The sequence below is a fragment of the Magnolia sinica genome, chromosome 9, assembly GCF_029962835.1.
Source record: "Magnolia sinica isolate HGM2019 chromosome 9, MsV1, whole genome shotgun sequence".
NCBI classification, from domain to species: Eukaryota; Viridiplantae; Streptophyta; class Magnoliopsida; order Magnoliales; family Magnoliaceae; genus Magnolia; species Magnolia sinica.
Genome location: NC_080581.1, coordinates 54,962,600 through 54,978,255, shown reverse-complemented (window position 1 = coordinate 54,978,255; position 15,656 = coordinate 54,962,600).

Sequence of the window (15,656 nt, the reverse complement as noted above, 5' to 3'; positions counted from 1 at the left end):
ACTTCCAACCAACATAAGGAAGCCCTTTTCTCTTTAGGATAGAATATGGAATGGTTGAGGATCCAACATGTGGGATATGATGATATCTATATATTTTTTATTTTTATTTATTTATTTATTTATTTTATTTTATTTTGTGATTTTTAGTTGCAAAATGTGAAATGTTAGTTTCTTGTTTGTAAACAATGGTTTTCATCTAATCTAACAGTGAGGTGTAGTAGAATACATTCATGTAAAGCCTTATTAATCTTTTATATTAAGCTATATTAAGCTATTTTGGGAAGTGAGTTAATGAATTCATGAATCCATACATGTAGCAACTCATGTTCATGAATTGAGAGCCTGTTAAAATCAAATCAATATCATAGTGGTTCTTGTTTGGATCTCAAGGATGCGAGTGTGTTCCATCAAGTAACGAGTACAAGATTGGCAGCATGGCTTGCAGCTTGCTATAAGGGGGTCTCATTGCAGTGTTTTGTTTTGTTTTATTCTGTTGGTGGTTATTTCAGATGTTTGCGAAGTCTATTTATCTTTTTTGCTTCTTTAATGGTTCCAGATGGATAGACTTGTAAGGTCCTTGTCATTTTGGTTTTTGATAGCTTTGGAGAATGAGATGGATATGATCTATCAAATGCTAATATCGAGGGTTCTTTGTCTAGATTCACAACTTCAACTTTATTCCTTTACTGCAATTATTGCGATCATTATGTATTCAGGTCCTCTCTGTCTGTGATGCAGACTTGTCTAGGAATATGAAATTGGGAAGATTTGCACTTGGAAAGTAGGCGGCAATTTGTCTCATTATTGGAGAAGGGGGTTTTCCAAAGAATGTTCTTTCTTTATGCATGTGTTATGTTGCTCATCTGGTTTATGCATCCAATATGTTGTCATAATGGTTCTTATTTGGATCTCAGGGATGCAAGTGTTCCATTGAGTAAGGAGTACAAGATTGGCAGCATGGCTTAAAAAGATTCCATCGAGTCGGGTCAGCCCTTCAACCCTTCAACCCTTCAACCCTTGGTCCGACTTGAGTCGTTGCCCTGTTCTACACGCTGTGTATTAGGGAAAGCTTTTGTTTTTAATCCTCATATTTGGATATTCCTGAAATTTAAACTTTCAATTTTAGTGTTCACTATTAAGCCTACGCTTGTCCATTCCTTTCAAGCTTGATCCCACCCCTATAGGTGTATGCTCATGACGCTTAACGACTGAGTTTAATTTCATCCCTATGGATTTTTAAATGCTCGTGGTCGGCGAGCGATTTTGTGCATCTGCAGGGAATGGTCTCGCCTTAAAGGGACAGGGACACCCTGTCTTCTTTTTTTTTTTTAAAGAAAAAAAAAAGAAAAAATCCCAAAATCCGTCACTAGTTTGGGTGAATGGCTCTGGTCTTGGGTTTGCTCCCCACAGACATGAGTTCATTTCCCCTCTCCGTGGGTTACCAGTCACAAGTGTGTGTGTGTGTGTGTGTGTGTGTGTGTGTGTGTGTGTGTGTGTATTGTTTGGGTCTAGTTGTTAAACAACAACTGGATTCTTAATTGGGTTGGGTATGGGCGCCCCTAAAATAATTTGCATATCAAGAACCCAATTAGACATGATTTTTGATTGGGTCAAAAATGTGAGACATGAACCTGACCTAATTTAGTAATCTGCCCAATAAACGAGGCCTATACCCATTAAAATCGGGTCAGATTCACTAGGTAAAACCCAAACACCCTGGGGGAGCCTACTATTTAATTTTTAGTGAGAGTATCTTAACAATCAGACATAAATGATGCACAACTTTTATATCCCATTGGTCTACACATGTGATGCCTAGTAGACAACATTGCCTTATATGTGTGCTTGGCCTTAGCAAACCTCTTGGAAAAGTTTGTTGATATGGCTGCAGATGGCTTAGCTAACCAATTGAAGACTTGGATCCACTCGAGTTTTGGTACCCATTAGATCTTTGGATCTAGTTATTGAGTTGGGTACAGGATTGGACAATGGCTGAACATTGAGTCAGTTGAGTTTTCAAATTCCTAAACTATGCTGCAACATGAGAGGCTTGAGGAAAAGGTGAAATTGGTGTGGGTGCTGCTTTTAAACCATGCTTGTTTGTATCCCTGAATCCAAATGCTTCTAAGTTTTTCCATATATCTTCTGTTTCTCTATGCATAATAATTTGGTGCTCATATGATACAGGGCATTTTTTTTATTGCCATAAAGGTTTTATCTCATAAGAATGATGTGTCTGATGCTAGGAATTTGTTTTGCCTCAATCGGAATTGCATAATGAAATTTTATTATAGTAGTATAAATTGTTTAAGCTCTTAGCTGTATGAATTGTGGTGATCTAATATGCTGATTCTGTTTATTTTCAGTTTATGGTCGGTCTACTTAAATTGAAACTTTTAAGATTAACCTAAGTAGTTGATTTTTATGCAACTTTTATGATCTTACCCTACTGAGTAGTTTATTTTGTCCAAAATGCACAAGGACAGTGAAGATGTTCTCTGTCAAGTAGACATGGATAGATTTTCTTTTCACAAGTCTTGTTGACTAACTCGAACTTGCAAATATTAGTGGAGGATTATGTTTTCAAATCTTAGCTAATAAGTTGTTTTGATATTTACAACCAATGTGGATGTTTCCAACACAATGAAAATGGCCATTTGGTAATATTCTGCAGATCCAATGCAGTTTGGCTGTATTCCCCTATCATCTTTGTATTTGACAGTATTTCCTTAGTTTCATTTGTTGAACCTCTTCTTTTATAAGAGAGGCTTATCTGAATCAGAAGTACGTTTTCTTGAGGAACTATTCAGCTTACTTATTGGCTGCGAGTTACTTTATACATTTTTTTGGTAGCATCTTTTTAAGTTTAGAGTCATGAATTCATTATTAGAATATGGGAGAAGCTGACTGAGTTTTCAAAATTACGATGAAAAGTTGCAGCCATGTTGGTTAATTTGTGCCATATCTTGATTAACAGAGAGAAAACTATATAATTCTTTTACAACAAAATAAATTTCTCATATTCCTAACCTAATCATCTTTTTGGCTGCCACATGGTGATAAATTGAGTGGAAGTTTTCAGTATAATTCTTTTAAATAAAATTTAAATTTCTCAGTTACAAGCTAGTCACATCTTTATTGGTACTTGTCTTGAAAAATATGGTGAGAAGTTTTTCTAAAGTGTTTTCTTGACCTATCTTCTGTCATTCTCCTACCTGCGGAGGGGTGGCCTCCACACTCCAAGCATTGGGAAAGCACTCCAATCCCACCTGTGAAATTTATCAGCGTTTAACGGGAATAGTAGAGGTAGGTAGGATAGTAGTAACTCATTAAACAGGAATTTTTCATTCCATACCTAATCTAATTACCTTCGTTGAGATACCTCTTAAAAGGAGAATTGATTTTCAAAAACCCTCTCGAGAAGAAAAAGGGTAGATCTAAAACTTGAAAATCACTTAAAGACAGCTAGATATGCTTCAACTTGCCATGAATATGGGCATCTAGCAAACAAATGTCCCGAGAATGACAAGTCTAAAAGGAAAGGTATGTTGGCTACATGGGATGAATCTTCCTACTAAATCTCTTCTGAGTTAGAAGATTCTGAAACTGAGTCGACTAATGATGTTAAAGCCCTAATGACTCTAGCCAAGTTCACTTTCTCAGATAATGATGATTCAACCAGTGAAGAAAATCTGAGTAGTGACCATGAAAATGAAGAAGACCTTCAAGATACTTATGATGCCCTATATAGGAAAAGTTGCAAAATAGCTGTAAAGTTAAAATTTTAGAAAGAAAATTTTTCAAAACTAAAAGAGAATTTTGATAATCTAGTCTTAGAAGAATTACACTTTTTAGATTGTTTTAAAAAAACTAAGTGCGACTTACATTTCAAAACATCCCAAGTTGAAAACTTAGAATCTGAAAATGAAAAGCTAAAACTAGAAGTCTTTTCGCTTTTAAGTTTGAAGGACACATGGGGTATGCCCAAGGTAATCCTAAAATAGAAAAACTTTTATCTGGATCCAGAAAATGTGGCGATCGATCTGGATTGGGCTATGATAAAAGTATTCCTCCTAAATATAAGAATACTCCACCTAAATTTGTTAGAGGGGAGTCTTCTAACTCAAAAGGGAAAAGTCTGAATCAAAATAATTCTAAAAATACTAAAACTTTTCAGAATATTAAACCTAAAAGCAATCATATCAACTATAGAAATCAGAATCATAACCCTTTGGCTGAAAAAATTGTGGATCTACTTAAGGAGCTTCTAAAATCTAACTCAAATGGTAGAATATATAACAACTGGAAACATAAGAAAACCAACTATGCTCCTAAACATAAAACTATAATGAAATGGGTCCCTAAGGTTACTTGTTTGGTTTCTCATACTGCTTTGAAGGCTTCAAGTTAATCAAAGTGGTACCTAGACAGTGGTTGCTCCAGACATATGACAGGTGACAAAGGTCTATTCACTAATCTTAAAGACATGACTGATGGTTCAATCACATTCAGTGATGGTAGAAACTGCAGAATTGTTGGCCAAGGTATGGTGCAACTCTTTAACTTCCCTCTATTTGAGAATGTCTTATTTGTAGAAGGTTTAAAACATAATATATTAAGCATCTCTCTAATATGCAATAATAATCATAATGTAAAATTTACCAACCAAGGGTGTGAAATTTTAAATAAGAATGGTTCTTTAATATTAACTGGTTGCAGAACTTCTAAGAACTGCTACATAGTCAGTGATTCAAGCTCATTTAAGCTATCATGTTACATGGTCCAAACCGATGAGACCGAATTATGGCATAAGTGCCTAGGACATGTACACTAGCATAACTTGTATAGATTGAGCAAAAATAAATTGGTAAGAGGTCTACCCAAAGTAAAGAAAGTGGATAAAATATGTGGCGAGTGCTAACTTGGTAAACAAACCAGGAGTGCTCACAAAAAGGTGAACTCCAATGCCACATTTAAAGCACTCGAACTTCTCCACTTAGATCTCATTGGACCAACTAGAACGGAGATTCGAGGTGGCAAGAAGCATATTTTGGTCATTGTAGATGACTTTACCAGGTATGCTTGGGTAGTCTTCTTAAGAGAGAAATAAAAAACTCTCGACGAAGTAAAAAAGGGTACTTAAACGCATCCAAACTTAAAAAGAATCACAAGTCACTAAGATCCGTAGTGATCGTGGTTTTGAGTTTGAAAATAGCAGTTGCGAGAAATTTTGCAGTGACCAAGGAATATCACATGAATATTTTGTGCCCAAAACACCACAACAAAATGGTGTAGTGGAAAGGAAAAATAGAGTGCTTCAAGAAATGACAAATGTGATACTAAATAGTATGAAACTTCCTAAAAATATTTTTGTCTGAAGTTGTAAATACTGCTTGTTATATAATTAACTACATTTATACTAGAAGATCAAATAGTAAAACTGCTTATGAAATGTGGTTTGATAAGAAGCCTACTGTCAAATACTTTCGTGTTTTCAGCAGCAAGTGTTACATCTTGCGTGATTGAGAAAATCTGAGTAAATTTGACACCAAAAGTAATGAAGGTATTTTCTTAGGATATGCTCTAAATAGTCGAGCATATCGTGTTCTCAATAAGAGGACCGATGTAATTCAAGAATCTGTTAATGTTGTCATAGATGATCATCTGAATACATCTACCTCTAGTTCAGACGACGATGAAGTCTCATTAATTGATAAACCAGACTCTTCATCTAATCAAAATAATGACACTAAACTATGATCATTTAAGATCATCCAACTGATCAAATACTTGTGTCACGCCCCAAACTCAAAAACCGGGCTCACAAAATTCTCGATCGCCAAATCCGGCACCGACAGCCTCCGTAGAACCCCATTCTCGGCTTTCAGGGCCCATTCACCAAGTTCCAATCCTGAGATGCTACGAGGAGAATTTTCAACATCAGTTTGATTTATAATAAGCATAACTAAAGGCATAACCCATAAACAACAACTAAAAACTCCATCACATTTCCACTATGATAAAAAACTTTACAATTACAACGAGCATAAAGGGAAATACAATGATAATAAATAAAAAGCTCCAAGATGATCTACAAAGTGCTCCTGCCTTAACGCTGTTGTGCTCCAACGTCACCTGCACGCAACGGTCGTGCATAAGCTTATAGAAAGCTTAGAGGGTGGTGAAAGTGTATGCTCAAGGTGGTAATACAGTTATGCAGTATCAGAGTAATGCAGAACATGCTGATGAAAGTCAAGATTACCATTAGCCGTACCAAGGCCATGCGGTGTAAAGCATGAATGATGTCGGCCATACCAAAGCCATGCAATGTGAAATGCAACTCAAACATACAAATCCTCATCTAAGTCTACATATCAATATAACTCAAATTTGGAATATCATCGGGGTCTAGTACACTCCAAGCCAGATTGCCGCCCCATCGGGCGCAATAAGGTGAGTGAAAAAGACCTCACTATCCGCCTACCAATATCGAGCTCGGCTCGTCAATAGCGGACCTATTCCTCGAGCTGGTCAGACTCAGCCTAGCACTGCTCCCTCCTCTCAGGCGGGTAAGGCCACATCCCCTTCTAACCGACCACGACACAGTGGAAAGCGTAACCGTTTGGTAATCGGCACTCGGCGCTCATGCACCCACTCGGTCTAGACGTTGGAGCAACCTCTTGGTACCATAAGGGTTTAGGGACTTTCACCCAGGGATATCTATAGCACCCCATGTAGAACAAGATTTTCAGTATCCAATCCTGCCAACCACGATACGCCTGTGGAGGCTACGGCCCTGATGTCGCTAGGGCGTATAGTACCATATCACACAATGCGAATGCATGAATCACACTATCCAGTCATGCAGCAATCCTGCGCGTATCGTGCGCTCATGCAGGGCAGCACCGCCTATCCGGGAGCCCATAAACAATCTGCCCGAGGGCATATGCTATGATCAGTCACTCCTCATGTCAAGCATTTATATGATGCGTATGATCGTGAATCATGGAACTATACTAAGCAGGTTATATGATAATGGATGCAGTTCATAACGAAGATGGGCTTAGACGGCCTACACATTACATGTACGGGCCTATAATGAGCCCTAGGGAGAGTCATAATGTGGACATTTAACCAACACTATACTTGCAACGTGAACGTCAAACCAACATTACTCCCAAGGCATAGCCCGTCGTAAACATCATTGCATAAACCATGTTGGGATCACACATTGCAATGGGCCTTAGGTATATCTCATTGGGCCTTCAATATATCAAATGGGCCGTATCACATGGGCCTTACATTCATCAAATGGGCCGCATTAATGAGCCTCACTAACGGGCCTTATGTACATTGCAATGGGCCATAGCCCATGGGCCTTAAAATACATCACAATGGGCCTAATCACATGGGCCATATGTGTAACCAATAGGCCACACCAATTGGGCCCCATATGTACATCAAATGGGCCTCAACCCATAGGCCCCAATACATCTTAATGGGCCTCAACCCATAGGCCCCAATACATCTTAATGGGCCTTAACCCATGGGCCCTTAATACATCAAATGGGCCTCGACCCATGGGCCTTACATATATATCAAAGTGGGCCTCAACCATGGGCCACAAGTAAACTGAGATGGGCCTCCTACCACCAGTACATTATATATAATATAATATATAATTTATATATAGTACATACAATATTATATATAATATAATATTATATATATATATATATAAATATATATACACACATGTACACACCCACACACGCACGCACACGAACACACCCATGGTCCCTTGGACGGTGGGGATAGAAACACAAATATCACAATGGGCTCCACCATCCGCCTGGACGATGGAAGCAAAACACATATATCACTGTGGGCTCCATGTGGGGCCCACCATAATGTTTACATACCATCCGATCCGTTGACAAGGTCCTACGGACCCGAATGAATAGGGAGAACAAATCTCAGCTGGATCCAAAACTTTTGTGGCCCAGAAAAGGGGTTCCAAGGGCAGATGTTTAATTCCACTATTTCCTGCGGTGTGGGCCACCTGAGCTTTAGATCAGGCTGATTTTTGGAGTGGGCGCACTTCAGGGAGTGGCCCACCCAATGAACGGGTTAGATGACAGATATGCATCATGGTGGGGCCCATGGCTGGGGCCGTGGGTTGCTACCGTCCGCCCGTGCGTGCGCTGGCAACACCTGCTGCCATTCTGACAACAGCAGCAGCTGTTGCTTAAAATACATGTATATTTATATTTTTTTAAATCACATTTTCTTATGGTTTTTTGGGTGTGCGGCCGCATCATGTAAATCCACCCCAGCCATTGGTCTCTGTAGACTATGATAAGTCCATCGAGCCTAATATTAGACATGTCCTGGCGCGTAAGAAATTTTAAGCAAATTTGAAAGGTGAAAATCACTGTTTTTAATGCTATGGCCCACCAGATACTCGGATCAACCTCATTTCTCGGCTCAACGCCTAAAATAGTCTGAGGAAAAGGTTGGACGGCTTGGATTAACGACATTCATCAAGGTGGGGCCTAAACAAGTGGTCCACCCAAAAAGCTTGTGAATCAAGCTAATATTTTTGTTTCCCTTACACGTCCAGCGTCCCTGGACGCTGGACAGTGTTGCATAACTCTTTAAGGTGGGCCCTATTCAGGTGGGCCACCAAATGATGGATGGTGTGGTCACAACATATATGAAAAGTGGGCCCCCACCTACAAATGGCTTGGATCAAATACATGCTTCATGGTGGGGTCCATTCAAGTGGGCCACACAACCATATCATGATCTCATAAAAGAAAAGAAAAAGAGAGGGAGAGAGAGGGATAGATAGTAGGACACGCATGATGGAGGGACCTCGGCACTATGGGCCCTCCTTTCAATGATCTACAACATAAATTAAGTGTCCATTACATGTGGGCCCATTAAATCAAAATCCAACGGTGGAGATCCCTTCTCCACTAAAATAGACGGTCTAAATGACCCTAAGTATGCAAGAAAAATAAACATCATGATGGGGTCCATGGAGAATGGCCCCATCATGGAATGATCATGATGATCTAAGTGGGTCATTGGCCACATCCTAGGGTCCAAAGTGAGATCCAAACCATTGATCGGTTGGCCTCACTTGACCCATCATAAATACATGAAAATCTAGCCTATTACACACCCACAACTTGATCTTCTTGCTCCCTTGGCTTCCTTAGCTCCTTAGCTTCGATTCCAACTGAGGAGATGAGGTTTGGATGGTTGAGATGGGAGATGAAGGGGTAGGAAAGTGGGCCACCTTGTGGCTCTCTTGGAGGGCTTGGGAGGCTTGGACATATGAAGGTCTTGGGTTGCTTGGATTGTGTTTTGAAAATGAAGAGAATTGTAAAGAGAGATGGGTGATGGAGTGATGGAGTGATGGATGGGAGAGAGAGAGGGATGGTGTGTAAGAGACTTTTTGACTTTAGGGGTTTTTGGTGTAAGAAAGGTATGGGCTTGTAAGAACTTTTTGACTTTTGGGGCTTGCTTGAGAAAGGGTGAAAGGTGATGTGTACTTGACATGTACTTGATATGATGGGATTGATGGATTGATGTGACTTCTTGTAGAGATTCTCTTGGGTTTTGCAACACGCGATGTTTTCCTCGCACTGAATGCTGGCCCACATCTCCCGACCAGGGTATCGCCTCAGCGCGCGAGTCGCGGCATCGGAACCGCGGTGACGACATGGTCGCTATGGTAAAGGTCTTGGGTTGAGTCGACTCGGGTTGATGGCATGAGAATCAGGGTCGTGCGCAAATACTGGTTAAGAGTTGAAGGTTGCCGGAATTCGACTAAGAAGATCGCGGAAGTCTATGGAACGGTACGGTCTAGGATACAGGGCTTACAACTTAGGAATCCTCTCACTGGTGTGTGCACTCATAAACAACTTAAAAACATATGTAACTATGTGTGCTTCACTTCCCAGATTGAGCCGGCCAGTGTAAAAGAAGCACTTGCTGATGAAAACTGGATTATAGCTATGCAAGATGAACTTAATCAATTTGTTCAAAATGATGTATGGCATTTGGTTCCTAGACCTAATGATAAACATATAATTGGAACTAAGTGTATCTTTAAAAATAAGTCTGATGAATTAGGTAACATTATAAAAAATAAGGCAAGACTGGTTGTATAAGGGTACACTCAAATAGAAGGCATTGATTATGAAGAAACCTTTGCCCCAATAGCTCGTCTTGAATCTATTAGACTGTTCATATCCATTGCTTGTTACAAGAATTTTAAAATCTATCAAATGCATGTCAAGAGTGCATTCTTGAATGGCAATTTGCATGAAGAAGTGTATGTTGAACAACCGAAGGCTTTTGAAGATCCTAAGCATGTTAATCATGTTAATATCCTGAAAAGGGCACTCTATGGTTTAAAACCAGCTCCTAGGGCATGGTACAAAAAGTTGACTAAGTTTCTACTAAGTCATAACTTTGTAATGGGGAGTGTTGATAAGACACTGTTTATAAAGAAACATCAAGATCATATACTAATAGTACAAATCTGTGTTGATGACATTATCTATGGATCTACCAATGCTAATATGTCTATTGAGTTTGCAGATCTTATGAAATCTAAATTTGAAATGAGCATGCTTAGAGAACTAAACCATTTCCTAGGGTTGCAAGTCAAACAGTTCCCTGATGTTTTCTTTATCTCTCAAACCAAATATGCTTTGAACTTAGTGAAAAAGTTCAGATTTAAGAGTAGAAAAATTTTTGATACTCCAATGAGTATTACTTTAAAACTCTCTAAGGATTCAATAGGTAAGAGTGTTAATCCGAAGTTGTATCACAGTATGATAGGTAGTTTACTTTATTTAATTGCGAGCTGACCTGATATTGCTTTTGGCGTAAGAATTTGTGCTAGATATTAATCGGACCCTAAAGAGTCACACCTGATTATTATTAAGTGCATTTTACGATATGTCGCTAGTTTAGCTAATCTTGGTCTCTGGTATCCACATGATATTAGTGTGCAATTAGCTGGTTATATGGATGCTGATTGGGTTAGTAACATTGATGATTGTAAATCGACCAGCGGTGGTTGTTTCCATGTCGAAAACTATTTGGTTTCTTAGTTAAGTAAGAAACAAAGTTCTGCATCGCTCTCCACAACCGAGGCTAAATATATTGTTGCTGGTAATGCATGCACTCAGCTTGTGTGGATGAAGAAAATGCTAAGCGATTATGGAATTATGCAAGAATCTATGGTTTTATATTGTTGGAGTTCAAGCACAATTAATATTTCTAAAAATTCAATTCATCATTCACAAATAAAGTATATTGACATTAGATATCATTATATTCATAAATTGGTAGAAGACAAGATAATTTCATTAGAATATATTCAGACCGAGAATTAACTTGCAGACATATTCACAAAACTGCCCAACAAAAACAGGTTTGCAAAATTAAAATTTGATCTTTGTATGTGTAATATGAACTGATGATTTATGCCTATTTGTATTATAATGTATATTTTTATTATTTTAAAATTTTTAAAATTCAAATAGATGTAAAATTGTAAATTTTCTGTGGTGCATGACCAATCGAGTACACACTCGACCAGTCATGGCTCGACTGGTCGAGTATGTACTCAACCATTCGTGAATCTCGGGTTTTACCTTTTATTTGGGGAAAAACACATTTTTCTTCACTTGGTTCTTCTTCTCCAATAAGCCCTACCACGACCGGTTGAACCCATCTTCGATTCCTCCATGGTTAGTGCATCATTTTTAATTTCCTTATAGATTTGAGTTCTTTGCATTTCCATTTCCTTGATTTTGTTGATTATTTCAAGATTTATGGTAGTTTGTTAGGTTTTCTTAATAAAAATCTAATTTTCTTGAAACCCTTCCTTTCTCTCTTGCATTCCTTGTATTCCTTATTTTTCTTGTTGCAATGGAGAGCAGAAACAAGAAGAAAGGATCTCGTGGTCCCTCCCTCTATTTCTCATTTTGCTCCTATCATGGTGCGCCATCTTCAGTCACTCGAGGAAGATCCCAAGTATGTGTGGGATATTTGCTTACACAATGTGATAGTTGAACAGACAGTTAACTCTGATCACTTGGCACCATTTGACATGTTCCACTCCTTTAATTTGTAGGTTGGGATAACATTTTACAATGGGGTGGTCCTGCATATCGTTCCATTGCGCATGCCATGTATGGTTGCATTAGTGACTTCTCTACTAAGAATTTAACGTTTATAATTATAACCATAGAAGGTCCAATTGAAGTTGACCGTCACTTAATTTCTGGATTAACGACCTTCCAGTTAATGATGACGATATTCTCATTCATACACTTGTAGCAAAACCATCTGAATTTGAGAAAAAAATACTCACTAGAGTTTTATGCAACATGAATGCGGAATGGACTTCTAAGAATGCACTCGCTTCCAAGTTTATGTTACTCAGATACAGAGTTCTCCAATGAATTTTCATTTCAAATGTCTACCCTAGATCTGGTAACAAAACTGAGCTTACTACATTCATGGCTCGTATTCTTCATTTGATTGTTACTGGTGTTTCCATTTGTCTTCCATCCCTTATCTATTATATCATTATTTAATTCTATCTCCACCTAGGTCATGGCGATATACCTTTTACTTATCTTATGACTATTCTAGCTACCCATAGTCTTGTGGCAATGCCTATTGGAGATGCTCCAAGAAATGTGTCCCAAGAAATGTAATTTAAATATATGCGCAAATATCTTAGGCGCATTAACAAGGGACTTCATCAAATCGATCCTTCCATTCCTGCTCCTTCTGGTTCAGATTAGTTTTTCAATTTCTGATATGTAATAACTTTTATACTTGGATTTCTCTTGACTCTATATGCTTGGACATGTTTTTAATAGTTATCATGACATTATTTATGTTATCTTGAACTTACTTCTTATTCTCATTACTCAATGCTCTTATTCTACTCTCATACTTCCATCATTTATATACTCTTTCCTTTGTCATACTATGACAAAAGGGGGGAGAATTTGTGTTGGTATGTCTATTTAATGATATTGGATTCTATGGAGTGGAAGTTTTGGAGAGAAGTGTGGTTATTTTTATTTTTATTTTTTTCAAGTAATTTCTTCTCTTCGCTTTGTATTAACGGGGAGTATTGATTTTTGCTGACCAGTTTTTCACTGGTGCATGATTCTTTATTGATCTAACTGGTGCATGATTCCTTAGTCTTAGTTTTTTTTTGTCACAAATTTGACAAAGGGGGAGATTATAAATGCTATCTTATCTAACTCCTAAGTTTGTAAAATTTTGTTATGCCAAAACCTCTTGGAATCTGTATCTTGTTTAGCGGTTATTGTAAGATCAACTTCATGTTATCCTTGCCAATCTTGTCTACATTCAAGTACAAGATCAAAATATTCAAGTACAAGATCAAGACATTCAAGTAAAACATCAAGAAGTTCACTTTCAAGAATAAGAAGTTCAAGTACAAGATCAAGAGGTTCAAGAACAAGAAGTTTAAGTACTATATCAAGTCTTCAAGCTTCAACTATTTTAAGAGAATGATATGTGATGAATCAATCTCACAAGTAAGGTTTGTTTGACCCTAAACTAAGCTTAGGATAGGTCATACAATATCATAAGTCATTTGAAAATTTTATAGGCTATTTTTTTACCAGTCCTAGTCTTGGTTCTACTAGTCCATACACTGGCCGACTAGTCCAAGAATTTTTTTGACTAGTCCAAGGTTTGTTGTGAATTTTTAAAAATTTCTGTTGGACCCTCGACCAGTCCTGGAGACTACTTGACGAATCGAGTAAACAATGCTCGACCAGTCGAGTAGGCTCGACTCAAAGTCCAGCAACATTTTTGGGTCTCACTCGACCAGTCGAGTAGTGATCTTATCTTATCGCGCCAGAAATTTTAAAATGTTGTTGGTCCTTCGATTAGTCGGGCTGACCACTAGGCTGGTCTAGTGAACAGTATTTGTGCCTATAAATTGAGGATGATTTTCAGAGGCTTTCAATTCATTCCAAGATATTCAATTCACAACTCTTAGAAAACTTGTCCCCACATTCGAGAAGCTAATTGGTTAGTATTTAAGATTCTTTTAAATAGCTTTTTTGCATTTGATTTTGTGATCTCTATTCAATTCTATTACTTTTAAAAAGGAAATAATTGATTTTATCCTTTTTGAGATCAAAATCAAATTAAGTTAGCCCTAGTTAATTTAATTAAAAAATTATTTAGACCTAAGAACCCTTTCACATGTGAGATTGGACATTGAACATCTACATCGAATTGGTTCTACCGGGCATCATCAAGAAGATGAATCTTTAGATAAGTACATTTCAATTTTCTGTATTTGGTTTGTAAGATTGCCAGAAAATATTTCATTTTTGGTTTTGACTGAGATAGCCAACAAAATCTCAGTAAGTGGGGTTTTTAATTGTGGTAGCCCTTTTAAAACACAATTGTGAAGGTTTTAGGTGAACCTTGGAAAACCTATTTCATAGTGAAAGCCAATATCCCATGGGTGATGATATTAGGAGTGGAGTAGTTGTGTGGCTATTTTCTAACAGTTGGTGTACACACAAGCGAACCACTATAATTGCTAGAGTTTTGGTGAATGTTTATTTTTGTGCATTTGTGGTGAATGATTGTAATTTATTTTCTGCACATGTGGTGAATGTTGTAATAGCAATAGATATTTATTTCTATTTTATTCTTTATTCCTCGGTATTGGTTTGGGATTTTGATACACAGACCGTTCTGGAAATCAGGTTGTCCTACCATAAGTTATTGGTTTTTGGTGTAAAGCTGTCCTTAAAACAACATATGTATCAACCTCTCAATACTTGTGCATTTGAGGTTGCTATTTATTTCTGTTATTTGGGTTTGATAAGTACTATCTTGTTCTAGTTATTTCATTTATTTCACATTTAAATTTTAATTTGGCATAGTCCTATTCACCCCCCCCCCCTCCCTCTATGACTTTCAGCTCGGCCTTTTCAAAAGGGCAGACTAAGTTCATCATGGTTGCAGTCGACTACTTCACAAAATAAGCTGAAGCTGAACCTCTAATAAAGATAACCAAACAAAAGATCACCGACTTCATTTAGAAGAACATTATATGCAGATTTAGGATTCCTCGCACGATTGTCTCCGACAACGGAAAGCAGTTCGACAATAAACAATTTCAAGGAATGTGTGAAAATCTTGGAATCCGCAACGTATACTCTTCACCACGACACCCGCAGACCAATGGACAAGTCGAAGTAGTTAAAAAGATCATCAAGCATCACCTTTGAACCAAGCTCGAGAAAACTAAAGGAGCATGGGCCGAGGAACTCCCTAAAGTCCGTTGGGCATACTGAACTACTGCCTGGATGGCCACTTGGAAAACTCCCTTTTCCTTAACCTATGGAGCAGAAGCTGTCACTCCAGTAGAGATTGGACTACTAACAGCTTGGAAGGAAGCATTCGACAAACAATCAAACTCCAAGCTAATGGCGTTGAGCCATGACCTCCTCAAGGAAAGAAGGGAATAAGCACAAATTTAGACTGCCATCTGTCAATAGCAAGTGACGCATTTCTATAATTCCAAGGTGAAGGTTAGAAAGTTTTGAGCT